The 16,291-nt window shown below is 37.4% G+C and overlaps 2 pseudogenes; both read left to right on the top strand.

The window, feature by feature from the left end:
- LOC100620236 lies at nt 4,997-5,847 on the top strand (annotated as a pseudogene).
- On the top strand, nt 13,584-16,291 carry LOC106509415 (annotated as a pseudogene).

The raw sequence follows: 16,291 nt of genomic DNA on the forward strand, positions 1-16,291 counted from the left end.
TCCATTTAATAATGTTCCTAAAGTTTATATATAGCCATTGATTTCTACTACCTTACTGATTTCTACTACTATACTATTATCTCTCTTTAATTTCATATTAAGGAAATTAAAATGATTTTCAAATTTATAGCTATATTGAGCTAAATATGTAGAGAGTCTTTCCCTATTGGTTCCCTTAAATTTCCTAATTCAGTCTTTAATTCTGTGTTAGCTAGGAATACCTATCTCAGAGTTAAATATTAAAACATAGAACCTAGTTTGAGATTAAAGTTTTAGCTTCTAAAATATTTTGTAAGTGATGAAAAATCTTTCCTTTTACCTGTGGAAATTGACTACTTACTCAAAGTTTGCGATGAATGTTAATCATTTGGACTCATATCAGGTTATCTGATTCTTCTTGAAGTCCTCAGGGATGCTTCAAGGACAAAAGACACAAATTCTCTTCTGAGATAGAAAAGATGATTTCCTTTTTTCTTCAATTAAAAAAAACACAAAAAAACCAAAAACCCTGCATGATTCTACATGTGCTGAACTACATGGTAAAAATGATTATATGAATGCACTTTGGCCACATCTGTAGTAAAATGATCTCTCAGGGGAAGAAGGATGTGCATAGAACTGGAAAAGAGAGCTAATGATATAGGACATAGACCTAGCTCAGGTATTAATAGCTATGCTAATGGGTTGATAATTTAATTTCTCTGAAATCTAGTTTCGTCTTATTTTTTTGGAATTTTACGAATATTTATATAATGAAATAATAAGAAAGCATAACCAAGTCAGGCCTCATTATCATTAAAGATTACTTGAAGATATTTAACTTTAAAGTGCTACACTTCTAAGTGGTATGAGAGATAGATATAAGCTTGTTGAGAGTTTAATACCAGAGATATATAAATTCATACATAGTATACAAATAACCATCATATTTTATGTAGTAAATAACTAGAATAACTGAGATCTTGCAGGGATAAAGATAAAAAACTTAAGTTGTCTTGTGTTGTCTTACAGATCCCACATATGAATTTATGGATTATTACCTGGTCTCATACTAAAAGAAACTCTTTTAAGGATTGTGAAATGTATACAAATGTTGAGGTTCTACACCCAGAGTTGCAAAGAAGGAAGGAAGGGAAAAAAAGTGAAAGAAAGAAAGGAGGAAATAAAGAAAGAAGGAAAGAAGGAAGGAAAGAAAGAAAGAAAGAAAGAGAAAGAAAGAAAGGGTGATACTAGGCTGAAAAAATCCAAATGTTCATCAACTATTTAGTGCATAAACTGTGTGTGTCCACTACCTTTACTCATTCTTGAGCATATTGCTTTTTGATGGAATTTCTGACACATCCGCAGTGTCATGCTGACAATAAGAAACAAATTTTTCATCGTCTCATACTTAGCAGATTATTCTATTGCCCCAAACAAATCCACTCATGATTAGGACCCAATTTACTGAAAATAAAGAATGGCTTATTTATTTATTTATTTTTATTTTCCCACTGTACAGCAAGGGGATCAAGTTATCCTTACATATATACATTACAATTACATTTTTTTCCCCACCCTTTGTTCTGTTGCAACATGAGTATCTAGACAAAGTTCTCAATGCTACTCAGCAGGATCTCCTTGTAAATCTATTCTAAGTTGTAGCTGATAAGCCCAAGCTCCCGATCCCTCCCACTCCCTCCCCCTCCCATCAGGCAGCCACAAGTCTTTTCTCCAAGTCTATGATTAAGAATGGCTTATTTAATGATGTCACAATAATACCACCTTAAAAGTCATTGTGAATATCCTTGTTCCTTTCCCTACTTACTTAGCTATTACACTTTTTTTTTTTTTTTAAAGAAGGACATCAGCTAATAAATTTACTGTATACGAAGCCATTGGAGAATAATTTCTGAATGACTTTGGCTTATATCTTTAGAAACTTCACCCATTCCACACATTGATGTTACTTTTTCAGATTTAAAAATTAATCTAGGGAGGTCCTGTCGTGGCGCAGTGGAAACAAATCCGACTAGGAACCATGAGGTTGCAGATTCAATCCCTGGCCTTGCTCAGTGGGTTGAGGATCTGGCACTGCTCTGAGCTGTGTTCTAGGTCACGGATGTGGCGGCTCAGATCTGATGCTGCTGTGGCTCTGGCACAGGCCGGATGCAACAGCTCCGATTCAACCTCCGTATGCTGCAGGTGTGGCCCTAAAAGGACGAAAGACAAAATAAATAAAAAATAAAAATTAATTTAAATAAAAATTAGCAATGAAGCTTTACAGAAATATATTGTATGATTTTGGGTGTGGTAATGAATCTTTTAAATGTTTCTTCCCCCCTCAAATTCTAAGCTAGCAGAAATTAATATACCCTTAGAATTGGATCTAACCACCTGAAAAAGGTCATGTTTTTTCTTCTTTTTTTGCATTTTTCTGTTCTGCTTTTCGACCTATTAACCTAATTCTCTGTAGAAATGCTTTGAATATATGGCAGAAACATTTTAGTGACATCTCCAAAGTTTTACACTTTATAATTTATAAGTGAAATATATGAATGTATCCTTTTTAAAAGAAATAATATGCTGTGGATTTAACTTTTTTAAACTATTTTGCTCCAATATAGAATCACTTAGTTAACCAATATTTCTAGACTTAACTATAAATTTTTTAGTTGAAGAAATGTCAAGTTAAAATCAATGTACTTGGAAAATTTGTTGCATTATTTTTTCCAAGTCTTTCTGATTGAGCAAGATGACACTTGAAAAGCAAGAGTCATCTTAGGGCCTAAACAAAGAGCAAGAAGTTATTGTTAAGAAAACCAAGTCTTTTCTTTCCTTCAGATGTTTTCCATGAAAACACTGTCAACTCATTTAGATTCATTTTCAATCAAACTGGACTGGTAAATGATGAATGAGGCTTCTTAAAAAATCATCTCTTCTTTAAAAATCATTGTAAAAACTATTTTTGACATAGCCTTAATGTGTCCAACTAGTTCTACTAGGTAGATATAAATTATTGAAAAAATGTTTTATATCTCCCCCAATAGGATATAAACTACACAAAGCTGGATTTTTTTCTCTCATATACTATTGTAACCATATCATTTAGAAATATGAAGTCATTTTTTATGTTCTAGGCTAGAGCAGTCATTACCTGAGTATCCCCGAGTGACCACAATCAATGCCCATGAAACAAAATGACCACATAGCTATGCCTTGCCTGAATTCCTGATCCATGCATCTATGAGATTTACAAAACAATATTATTCTAAGTTAATGTCTATACAGCAAGGGAAAACTGAAATAGAGCCAGGCCATCATTATTACAAAACCAAATTTCTTTGTAGGTTTTCTTCTATTAATCCTCTAGATTATCAGCATATAGAGCCATGTGATCAATAGTCACTCTCACTTAACGTTCTCCCCTCTGAAATTAGTGTTTTTATTTGCTTGCATGTTTGTCTTCTTTGATGATTTTACTTCTGTATTTCCTAAAGTTTTCCCTGCTGTCCCAATACCAGTTCTTATTATTTTTTTTATTATTTATTTATTTATTTGTTTTTGTCTTTTTGCCTTTTCTAGGGCCACTCCGGCGGCATATGGAGATTCCCAGGCTAGGGGTCTAATCAGAGCTGTAGCCGCAAGCCTATGCCAGAGCCACAGCAACGTGGGATCCGAGCTGCGTCTGCAACGCCGGATCATTAACCCACTGAGCAAGGCCAGGGATCGAACCCACAACCTCACGGTTCCTAGTCGGATTCATTAACCACTGCACCACGACAGGAACTCCAATACCAGTTCTTTTTAAAAGTGCATACTTTGTCAAATTGGTATGCTATTCTTAATATATGAAATACTTTCATTTGTCTTAGAGTTTTTTCTCAATATTGTATTTCATGGCATCAGAAAATTTCCCTATTCATGACTGATGGTGCCTCTGCCAATTACATGGTTTTAGGACTCCTTCCCAGCATTGCTACTTCTGGAATGAGCATCTGCAGGGACTCAGGCCTGGCCTGGCTCTCACTCCCTTGCTGTCCTCTGTCACAATTGGTCCCCAGGTGAAGCTTCTGTCACCACTCATTCCTCAATTACCTTTCATCCTCTCTGCCACATCGCTCCAAATACTCTGTAATTACCTTCGCAGTCACTCTCTGTTGTCACATTACTATAGAAGCTACCTCTCTTGGACCTATTTTCTCTTCCTAATCATAAATGTTTAGAAATCACTTTTTAGTAAATAACAGGAAGAAAATCCTATTTTTGGACATGAGGAACTGGCAGCAAGCCAAGAAGATTCTCATACAATCTTCATGTTGGAAATAATTGTCTTTTCCAAAATTGAAGCCCAGAAGACACAGCCTTTGTTCCTGGAATCTTTCCAACTATCTCATTTGGGAAATTCAAGTATTTTATTTTATTCTACATAAAGTTTGGTATTATTTCCTCCTCAAACTTCATTCATACTGGAAATGAATTGAGGAAAGATGATAAGATGATGGGTTGAAAGAAGATTATTTCCCCTATTAATATTAATAGTGACTCCAAAATTAATTTTTAATCTAGGTATAATATTACAACAGCTGGCTCTTGGAGATCCTCAGTACCCATGTAGAAATCAATAAATTAATAAAAATATAAGTTTGATGCACATGTGGACCTCGTGTAGCTAGGGACTGAATTCCCTGGTAGAGTCTGTATGGTGGTGCCTGGGCTGGGGTCCAGGGGCAGTGTGAGGAGATGGGAGTTGGAGCTGCAGATTTCTGTTGTACCCCATAGCATATATTTCAGAGTGCCCCTGAAAAGGAGTCCGGACCTAGGGGGAGAGGCACTGAGCATTCAGCTGATGTCAGCAAGCCAAGATGCTCACTTTATAGGTGTGATTTACATTTGGGACGTCAGCTTTTGAAGCCTCAGTTTTGCCATCTATAGAATGGACATAATGGAAGCTATTTCACTGGACTGTCGAGAGATTAAATTAGACAATGCTTGTGAAGCTCTTTGCAGGAGAGAGCCCTGGAGGTAGGGCCTTGTAGTCAGAGCACAACTTCTCTCACCAGAGACTATGGGCAGCATGAGGACCCCTGTGAAGCTTTGTCCCATCAGTGGGATGTAGAGCCTCCAAGCTCAGCACTGCTGCCAGGGCAACTACAGGGTCAAGGTTAGGCTGTCATATGTGGATGAGATTTTGGCAGCCCTGTGGGCACCCAGTCCACACCACCAGATTTTAACCCACCCTGTCTGAAGGCCAAGTGATCCAGAGGAGTGAGTTCAGGGATATCACAGGTCTCAGGGGCCAATGGGAACTGTGAGACCACCTCTTCCAGGGAGTACCCTGACCCTCACACCAAGGAAGAAGAACAGGTACAGACTGATCAGCCATACTCCTTACTCTGATGAGTCACTTTTTGGCTCCTAACCTAAGGGCACCAGCTGGGAGGCTCTGTGGATGGTGAAGGGGGATGCTGTGAAGCTCCAGGCACTCTTCTGGACACTCCCAGCTACTCCTAGGGGCAGCCACTGGCCCCGCACAGGGACACCCCAGTACGAGTTGTTCACCCAGCTGGTCCCTCTAAAACAGAGCCCAGGGTGGGGACAGACTCCAAGAGGTTGTTATGGATGGGTTCGACCCTCTCCACCCTCTGAACCAGAAGTATTCCCATTTCCTCACCCACCTTAACGCCTCTAGCACAGGTTGCCCACCCAACAGTGCCCTCCACACAAATGGGGCTTGGGATCCCAGGCGTCCCATGTTGGGGGTGACCTTCCAGAGTCCCATGGTGTTTCAGGGTTCATTCAGTCAGTGTTTCAGTGCCAGTTATGCCCTGATAAGGTGGGGCCACACAGAAACCAAAACCCCCTTAGAAATGAGTTTTTTTGTCCTTTTTGCAGGTTAGCTCTTGGGATCACAGCAAGGGGCACAGTTTCAGATGATGGCACTGGTAGGTAAGCCTCAGGGGAGATGCCAGATATTGGCCAAGCACACCTGTGGGCAGATGTGGTGAAGGGGGGAAGTGCCACCCTTTCTTCTGACACCCTCTGGTTGCTCCCTGCTTTTCCTGCTGGTGTGGATTTGAAAGCCGCCCTTTGATGCCCATCTCCAGTCTTGTCACAGCCACACAGCAGATCAGTACCAAGCCAGGGGTGTCCCCTGGGGAGGTCCCTCCACCTCCTGCATCACACCCACAACATTGTCTCACCACCAAGTGTGAACAAATGATATGATTGCCAACATGGAGGGTTCTTTTTCCTTTTTTTCAGGCCAAGCTCCTGCTTAGGATGTATTTTCAGCTGACTCTGAAGGCTTCAGGAATTTTCCTAGCCACAGGATGTGGACCAGCAGGGAACACAAGCATCTGCGTGATGTGTGAGTGGACATTTTTGAATTTTAATAGTCACGTATTTATTTTCATGTATTAAATATATCTGTAACTCATTGAAAAAATAAAGTAAAATATTTATAAATTAAAATAGTATTTTTCATCAGGACATTTACAACTACTCCATGTGCAGAGCCCTGAATATTGATTAAGGAATCTATTATAGAGGAGAATATAAAGAAAACATGTTCAGGAAATTGTGATAGGATCTTAGTTTAATAGAACAGAGGCTCTATTAGGAGTGTTCACAATGGAGTGAATTGGATGTGTGTCGATTTTGGATGTTCTCCAATTATATTGCTCTGTAACCTGTTCATGTCCAAGAAATAAAATATGCTTTGCATTCTATACCATGGAGAGGCTGAAGAGGAAGTGTTCTGGGCAGAGTGAGAGCTTTCTGGTAAAAAATAAATGAAACAAATAATAGAGTGCCAAATAATGACTTTAACCAGAAACATAAAGTGTCTTGTCAAAGAGATCTCATGGGGTAGATACAACTATTCATTAAGAAGCCCTTTATTTTTGGAAAGAGCAAACTATTTTAAAGGTAAGTTGAATGTCTTTGATGAAATAAGATTTTTGCCTAAGATAATATAAATATTTAAACCCTCTTCAGTGAGAAAAAAATCAGCATCCTCTCAAACAGAAATGGTAAATATGAACCAGTATATACTAATATAAGCATCAGTTAATAATTTTAATAAAAATTAATATTTAATAGCAAATTAAAGTAGTCTCTATATACTTCTGATTCAATAAGATATAATTTAAATAAAATATTAAATAATAATATTAAATTATTTTGATGTAATGGAAACTTGAATAACTATTATATTTTATGTAAGTATGATAAATAATAATGGAGATAAACTTGGTTTAATTATTATTATTTTTTACAGGCATACTTCATTTTATTGCACTTTACTTCATTGTGCTTCACAGATATTGTGGTGTTTTTGCAATTGAAGGTTTATGGCAACCCTGTGTTAAGCAACTCTATTGGTGCCATTTAAAAAAAATTTTATTACTCAATGAATTTATTACATTTATAGTTGTACAATGATCATTACAATCCAATTTTATACAAAGCCAAGGTATGGTAATAAGCATTTTCAAATTAATTGTAGTATTGATGACATTTTAATAAGAGGTTTAATATAAAACAATTGAGTTAATACAATTCCAACTTTTGGGAAATTAAAGAAACATTTATTCTAAAGAAAATAATGCTTTTTAATTTCAAAAATGAAAAAATTTAGTTCAATGTTGAGTTTTACATTACAGTGTTTAACTTGATAATCAATATTAAATATGCAGATGTAACTAAACCAGGTAGAGTTGTTGATATGATCAACAGCAAAATGATGTAGCATATTGTCATACATCCCCTAAATCCTTTGGATTTTTCCAAGGAATGGACACTTCTGTTTAAAAATAGCAATATTAGAATATTAAGTTTTATTTTCCTTGACTAAGTACTTAAACATTTATGAGAAAGAAGTATAGTATAATTTAGTGTGAGCACAGAGTAAATATTTGCTTTTACTACTTTGCTGTTGATAATAACATAGGCAAATATTATGTGCTTCATAGCGTATGTTGATAATTATAAAAAGTTGGATTTGTACAATTAGACATAATTTATTTACCAGTGGAAGTTCTTATATTCATGTAATGAGAAGTAAATTATTTAAAATAAATGTAGCGGAGTTCCCGGCGTGGCGCAGTGGTTAACGAATCCGACTAGGAACCATGAGGTTGCAGGTTCGGTCCCTGCCCTTGCTCAGTGGGTTAATGATCTGGCGTTGCCGTGAGCTGTGGTGTAGATTCCAGACGCGGCTCGGATCCCGCGTTGCTGTGGCTCTGGCGTAGGCCGGTGGCTACAGCTCCGATTGGACCCCTAGCCTGGGAACCTCCATATGCCGCGGGAGCGGCCCAAGAAATAGCAACAACAACAACAACAACAAAAAAGACAAAAGACAAAAAAATAAAATTAAAAATAAAATAAAATAAAATAAATGTAGCCATTCTTAAAAATGATAATAAAGATTGGATTTTTTAATTCTCTCATGTATTAATTTTTCCTCCATTTTAAAAGTGATGATTTCATTTAAATACTGTCTACTGTTTAAGTTCATTGAAGTGTCAAACACTAAGTACCATATTAAGTGTACGTAATTTTTTTGGCTCTATATTGACCCCAAGAAGGAAAAGAGTCACAGCCCTTACCTCTCAGATAACTTAGTGTCCATTAAAGGTGAAAAAAAATGACTCAGGCAAATTGCAACACTGAATGGTGATGCATAGTGTAGGTGTTAGATTTCACAGAGTAAAGATAATTTTGCAACAAACAGTCTTGTCAGAACACACATGGAGAATTTGCCCCTTGAAAGTTGAATTGTTTGGGATTTTCATAATCCTTAACAATTGCTTTAAATCACACTCCATTCCCATAGTAATCACAAGATACAAAGAAAAGCTAATTTCGGAGTAGTATTTCATGTTGTGTGGAACTCTGATCAAAATTCAGAAGAATAAAACTTAGTCTTCTTCATTATAATAGTAACTAGCATGTATATAGACTTCTTATAAATGTCAGAGCTTGTATAAGTCATTTTACATACACTAAATGATTTAAGTCACAGAAAAATCAGAGTGTTGGAACAGCATCTGGCTCACTTTTAGCCAAGAGTACTGTCATCCTGGTGAATGTGTAAGTTGCGTGAAGTCACGCACTAGCAGGTGATAATTCCATTACATCCATCCAGGGAGGGCCATGCTCATTACATTACACCTATGCTAAACTTGGTGGACGGTCCAAACCCACCAGGAGAGAGAGTTGAAAACAGGCTGGAGCAAGTGGTGAGCCAATAGATGCCCAGGTGAATTGTGAAAGGGGGTAGCCACATTAAGACCTGTGAGGTCCTATTGTACAGCACAGGGTATTATATCCAATCTCTTGGTTTAGAACATGATTGGAGATAGTATGAGAAAAAGAATGTATGTATATTCTATATATATATGGAATGTAGTATGAGAAAAAGAATATATATGTATGCATATATGATTGGCTTACTATGCTGTAAAGACAAAATTGAAACATCGCAAATCAACTATACTTTAATACAACAATTAATTAAAAAACCATTTTAATGGCAAGTAAAATAAAAATCTGTGTAAGGCCAGGATCAACCTTGAGCAGGACTGAGAGCCTCGGAAATCTTGCTGTCTCAGAGCCTTGCTCCCTCCCTCTAGACCTGGCTGTGATGAAAAGGGAGAATGGAAAAAAGTGATTACCAAGAGGTGACCCAATAATTCTGTTATACATTATTAAATTTTCCTAGATTGAGTGTTATAAACCTGGAGAGTACAAAGAATGTAATATAATCATAGTTATAGTTATTTAGCCTAATTAATAATCAGTTTAAATTTGATAGGTCAGTTTAAAATTTGATAATTTTATCCACATTATCCTAATCAATTCTCACAAATGAGGAAGTAAACTTTAGAAAGTGTATGTAATTGCTTAACATCACATGAATAATCAATCAAAGAAATTGGATTCAAACTTAAGAAAATTAAAAGGCACTGGCTTGCAATCACGAATCCATGTGAGTTAGACAAATTATCCACCTTTATGAGGCTCGATACACTTATTTCTAAATAAGCATCAGGTCAGAAATGATTACTAAATATTTTTTTTGAGGATCAACAAAGATACTGGAGGTACACACAGCACACAAGGTAAAATGAAAAGCCAACATCTTTTGTCCTTCTGTTCACGCACATACACAAATAATAAACAACCTCCAGGCTGTCTATTTTCCCAGCTTTAAAACTTATTGTTTCTGAGTCAGTTTTATTGAATAAAACCCTCTTATGCTTTCCACCTAGTATCCTACAAAAAGCTATTTAATTCTCATGTACACAATAACCATTCTAACAATCTTTTAACTGTCTGATACTACAGACTGAAAAACAGGGACATGTATGCTCAAGATCAACTGATGAGAGGAGAATGAAGGATTCAAACAGGTAGTTGAAAATGTGTGAGAAAAGACACTATGATCTAGAATTACTGAATTAGAAGTGCATAGAGAAGCACAAGATAATTGTCAAGAAGGGCAATTCATTAAATGTATGATCATAATGCAAAGCTCTGGGTCTTCTTCACAGTTGCCAGTGATGTTCAAGTGTCTGTGGTAAGTAGGGTAAAATTTTTTTTTTTATCTTGGGCTGTATTCAGAATGTATATGGAATGGCTCTAAAGGAAATTCCAGTGGAGCTTTTATGTGGGCTCTAAACTGGGAAAGTGGGAAATACATAAATAGTAATATCTTATGTCAGAAACAACTGTGATTACAGTGATCATAGAAGCCAGTCTGGCCACCCTGTGGCAATCTGAAAAACAAGCAATGCTGAGGGACGAAGAGTGAAAATATATCCTAAATTTCCTCTTTCCACAGTAAAGCACGCGCACACACACACACACACACACACACACACTCTCTCTCTCTCTCTCTCTCTCTCTCTCTTACAAATCCACTGGAAGAAAATCTAAATTAATGAGATGTCTTCTCTTGGACTGCTGTTGTTCTCCATCTACAGAAGTTTCTATTTGGATTGTTCTTAGTCATTTTATTCTTATTCTAATGGACTATAATACCATCATTCTATAAACAAAAGTTAACTTTGCCTCTCCAGATCCCCATGTATTTTTTATGGCCACACCCATGACACATGGATGTTCCTGGACCAAATCTCATCCACAGCCCTGACCTACAATTTTGCTTTGACTATGGCAATGCTGGATACTTAATCCACTGCCCCAGGCCAGGAACAAACCTGTGATTCCACCACCACCTGTGCCACTGTATGCAGATTCTTTTTTTTTTTCTTTTCTATTTTTGCTTTTGTGGACCACATCTGCAGCATATGGAATTTCCAAGGCTTGGGATCGAATAGGAGCTACAGCCACTGGCCTATGCCACAGCCACAGCAACTCCATATCTGAGCTGTATCTGTGACCTACACCACAGCTCACAGCAATGCAGGATCCTTAATCCAATGAGCAAGGCCAGGGATCGAACCTACATCCTCATGGATCCTAACTGGGTTTGTTAACCACTGAGCCATGAAGGGAACTCCTGCACTCATATTCTTAACCCACTGCACCACAGCAGAAACTCCTTCATGTATTCTTTTCTTGGCAGTTTTTCCCTCTTAGAAATTGCTACAGATCCATTACTCTTCTTACAATGCACATGAATCCTGGAAATCAAATAAAACCTTTTTTTAGTGTAGTTCTGTAAATCTTTGAGCCTTTGTTTCTTCATCTGCAATATAACATGAGGACATTAACAAAAAAAAAAGGTTCAAGAATATAATATTGGTAGCACTCTAGTAACACAAATATAGTTCACTTACAATAATTTTTGTTTTCTGTTTTCCCAGGTATTGTTTAAAGCTATATTATGCTAAATATTTTTCTTTTAAAAATTCCTATATGGTCCAACTATATCTCAATAAAAGAGAAAGCTGAGTGTAAGTTTCACTGGTTACTGACCTAAAATATACATGTTCCCATACTCTAGCTAAAATATATATTTCCTGCTTTTGATGTTTTTGACAACTGTCTCTTAAGCATATTTTAAATAATTTATATTTTTCAATGTTGATTTTCATGTGTTTCACCTTAGATATATTATTAAAGTGATAATTTTAAAGTGATAATTACTAATGGCACATAGTAAGAAATTTGAGAAGAGATTTATTAAGTTGAACTTTGGAAATTGTATCCTCAAAGTAATTCCATCAAATGTGTCGTTAATAATTAAACCTCCAATAGGTCAAAACACATTATCAAACATCTCTTGTATAGGTAAAATAAAATTTCTTGTTGTATAATGAGTGATGGATAGGTAATTGCAAACCAGATTAGTTTCAAATAAAGCATATGTACCGAGAATCAGAGTTAAGAGTTGTACCATATGAATTAGAAAGAATGCCTTGTACATGTAAAATGTTCATGGAAGAGTTAAGAAATTATCAAAAAATATAATTTATTTATTTATTTATTTATTTTTTATTTTCCCACTGTACAGCAAGGGGGTCAGGTTATCCTTACATGTATACATTACAATTACAGTTTTCCCCCACCCTTTCTTCTGTTGCAACATGAGTATCTAGACAAAGTTCTCAATGCTACTCAGCAGGATCTCCTTGTAAATCTATTCTAAGTTGTGTCTGATAAGCCCAAGCTCCCGATCCCTCCCACTCCCTCCCCCTCCCATCAGGCAGCCACAAGTCTCTTCTCCAAGTCCATGATTTTCTTTTCTGAGGAGATGTTCATTTGTGCTGGATATTAGATTCCAGTTATAAGTGATATCATACGGTATTTGTCTTTGTCTTTCTGGCTCATTTCACTCAGTATGAGATTCTCTAGTTCCATCCATGTTGCTGCAAATGGCATTATGTCATTGTCTTTTATGCCTGAGTAGTATTCCATTGTGTATATATACCACTTCTTCCGAATCCAATCATCTGTCAATGGACATTTGGGTTGTTTCCATGTCCTGGCTATTGTGAATAGTGCTGCAATGAACATGCGGGTGCACGTGTCTCTTTTAAATAGAGTTTTGTCCGGATAGATGCCCAAGAGTGGGATTGCGGGGTCATATGGAAGTTCTATGTATAGATTTCTAAGGTATCTCCAAACTGTTCTCCCTAGTGGCTGTACCAATTTACATTCCCACCAACAGTGCAGGAGGGTTCCTTTTTCTCCACAGCCCCTCCAGCACTTGTTATTTGTGGATTTATTAATGATGGCCATTCTGACTGGTGTGAGGTGGTATCTCATGGTAGTTTTGATTTGCATTTCTCTTATAGTCAGTGATGTTGAGCATTATAATTTAAAAATTTGGTGGCACCTGTCACTTAGTAGGATGCAAATATTTCTGCCTTAGAATTCTATTTGTTAATATGGTGAGTTAAATGGACTAATTTTGCTCTTCACAAACAGATTAAAAATAAAAAAGCATAATTCTCAAACATATCACTTACATTTCAAGTCAAACACAAAGTTAGAAATGATTTATGGTGTTGTACTTAAAAGTTAGCATACATTCTCCATTAGACTTCAGTTGTGTTCTTTGACTTCAGGATATAAATGCTGGACTTTAATGCAGCATAGAAGTCTTATCCCCTAAGTCCCTTTAATTTTAAAATTACAAAATAGGCCAAAAAATAAATGTCTAATTGTATTATTTTCACAGATGGAATGCCAAAAAGAGCTGGTGGATGTAAATCTCACTTCAATGATGGAATTTGTTCTTCTGGGATTTTCTGATATTCCCAATCTCCACATGTTTCTTTTTGTGATGTTTTTCTTTGTCTATGTGATAACTCTGATGGGAAATGGCATCATCATGCTCATAACCAGGATGGACCAGGCTCTCCAGACTCCCATATATTTTTTCCTCAGTAATTTTTCCTTCTTGGAAATCTGCTATGTATCAGTCACTCAACCCAGAATGCTTATAAACCTGTGGACTGCAAAAAGACACATTTCTTTGCTTATGCCACACAAATGAATTTTATTCTCGCATTTGGAAACACAGAATGCCTCCTTCTTGTAGACTTTTAGTTTGCAGTTATTCTGAAGTTTTGATATAAGAGTCTACATATATATGAGAGTGTTTTAAGTTGTTGGTCTCAATTGCAAGTGCATCTCCAGTGGTCCTGCACTGTACCCACCTCTTCTCATGATTTCTGATTTTGGTGGCATAATTGTGCGTGGATACTTTTGTATCTTTGCTGTATATATACATTTACTGGTGAGCCTTGTCATTTGTGGTTTTTTTTTTTTTTTTTTTTTTGGTCTTTTTGCTATTTCTTTGGGCCGCTCCCGCGGCATATGGAGGTTCCCAGGCTAGGGGTCGAATTGGAGCTGTAGTCCCCGGCCTACACCAGAGCCACAGCAACGCAGGATCCGAGCCGCGTCTGCAACCTACACCACAGCTCACGGCAACGCCGGATCGTTAACCCACTGAGCAAGGGCAGGGACCGAACCCGCAACCCCATGGTTCCTAGTTGGATTCGTTAACCACTGCGCCATGAAGGGAACTCCCATTTGTGGTATTTTTGTTTCCAGTTGTGGCCTTTTCTGTCTAGAGAAGTTCCTTTAGTATTTGTTGTAAAGCTGGTTTAGTGGTGCTGAATTCTCTCAGCTTTTGCTTATCTGTGAAGGTTTTGCTTTCTCCTTCAAATCTGAATGAGAGCCTTGTTGGGTAAAGTAATCTTGGTGGGGTTTTTTTTTCTTTCATCACGTTAAGTCTATCATGCCACTCCCTTCTGGCCTGCAGAATTTTTGCTGAAAAATCTGCCAATAACTTTATTGGGTTCCCTTGTATGTCGTTTCTTTTCCCTAGCTGCTTTCAAGATTTTCTCTTTGTCTTTAATTTTGGTCAGTTTGATTAATATGCGTCTCAGTGTATTCCTCCTTGGATTTATTTTATATGGTACTTGTTGTGCTTTCTGGATTTGAGTGAGTGGTTCCTTTCCTATGTTGGGGAAGTTTTTGGCTACTATCTCTTGGAATATTTTTTCTGTCCCCTTCTCTCTCTCTTCTCCTTCTGGCACCCCTATAATATAGATGTTGGTGTGTTTAACATTGTCCCAGAGTTCTCTGAGACTCTCTTCATTTCTTTTCAGTCTTTTTTCTCTTTTCTGTTCTGCACCTATAATTTCCACTAATCTGTCCTCCACCTCACTTATTCATTCTTCTGCCTCCTGTATTCTGTTAGCTGCTTCTAGTGAATTTTTAATTTCAATTATTGTATTTTGCATCTCTTCTTGTTTAAGTTTTATATCTTGTATCTCTTTGCTCAGTGTTTCCTGTAAATTATCCATCTTTGCCTCCAGTTTATTTCCAATGTCTTGCATCATCTTCAGCATCAACAGTCTAAAGTCTTTGTGGATCTCCTGCACACAAGCCCCACTGGTCTTCAATGCCAGATGCTCCAGGGGCTCTTTCTCCCAGTGCCAGATCCTCACACGTGGGAGTTTGATGTGGGGCTCAGAACTCTCACTCCTGTAGGTGAGTCTCTGTGAACCAGTTACTCTCCAATCTGTGGGGCTTCCCACCCAGGAGGTATGGGGTTGTTTATATTGCAAAATCACCCCTCCTACCTCTTGATGTGTCCTCCTCTTTTTCTTCTGGAGTAGGATATCTTTTTGAAGGTTTCTGGTCCATTTGGTTGAAGATTCCTCAGCCTTTAGTTATGAATTTTGTTGTTTTTATGAGAGAAGTTGAGCTCCAGCCCTTCTATTCTGCCATCTTAATCCCAGAGTATCTCCTTCTTACAGTGACGGCCTATGACTGCTATGTGGCCTTTTGTAACCCTCTGCACTCTCCTCTAGTCATGAACCACAAGGCCTGTGTCCAGCTGGTGGCTGCCTGCTGGATCACTAGTGTTCCAGTTGAGATAGGGCTGACATGCCAGATTTTCTTTCTGCCCTTTTGTAGATCCAAGCAAAGCAATCACCTCTGTGCAATCCCCCAATACTCAAGCTGGCCTGTGGGGACACTTTTCTGAATTAGACACTGGTCTTCACCATTGCTGTGGTGTTTGTTATGATGCCTTTTCTGTTGATACTTTGTTCCTACATTCAAATCACCTCTACCATCCTGAAGTTGCCATTGTCAACAGGAAAAGGCCTTGTTCACTTGTTACTTACATGTCAGCATTGTGACTTTATTCTGTGGATCTGGAATCATTATATATTTACAAACTAAATCCAAAAGTTCTTCCAGAATAGCCAAGTTTCTCTCCCTTTTCTACACCATTATCACCCTGATGTTTGACTACCTGATACACAGTGTGAGAAATAATGATGTCTTGATGGCCTTGAGAAAATTGCTACCTTAA

This window comes from Sus scrofa, chromosome 2 (assembly GCF_000003025.6).
Source record: "Sus scrofa isolate TJ Tabasco breed Duroc chromosome 2, Sscrofa11.1, whole genome shotgun sequence".
In the NCBI taxonomy this organism is placed as follows: domain Eukaryota; kingdom Metazoa; phylum Chordata; class Mammalia; order Artiodactyla; family Suidae; genus Sus; species Sus scrofa.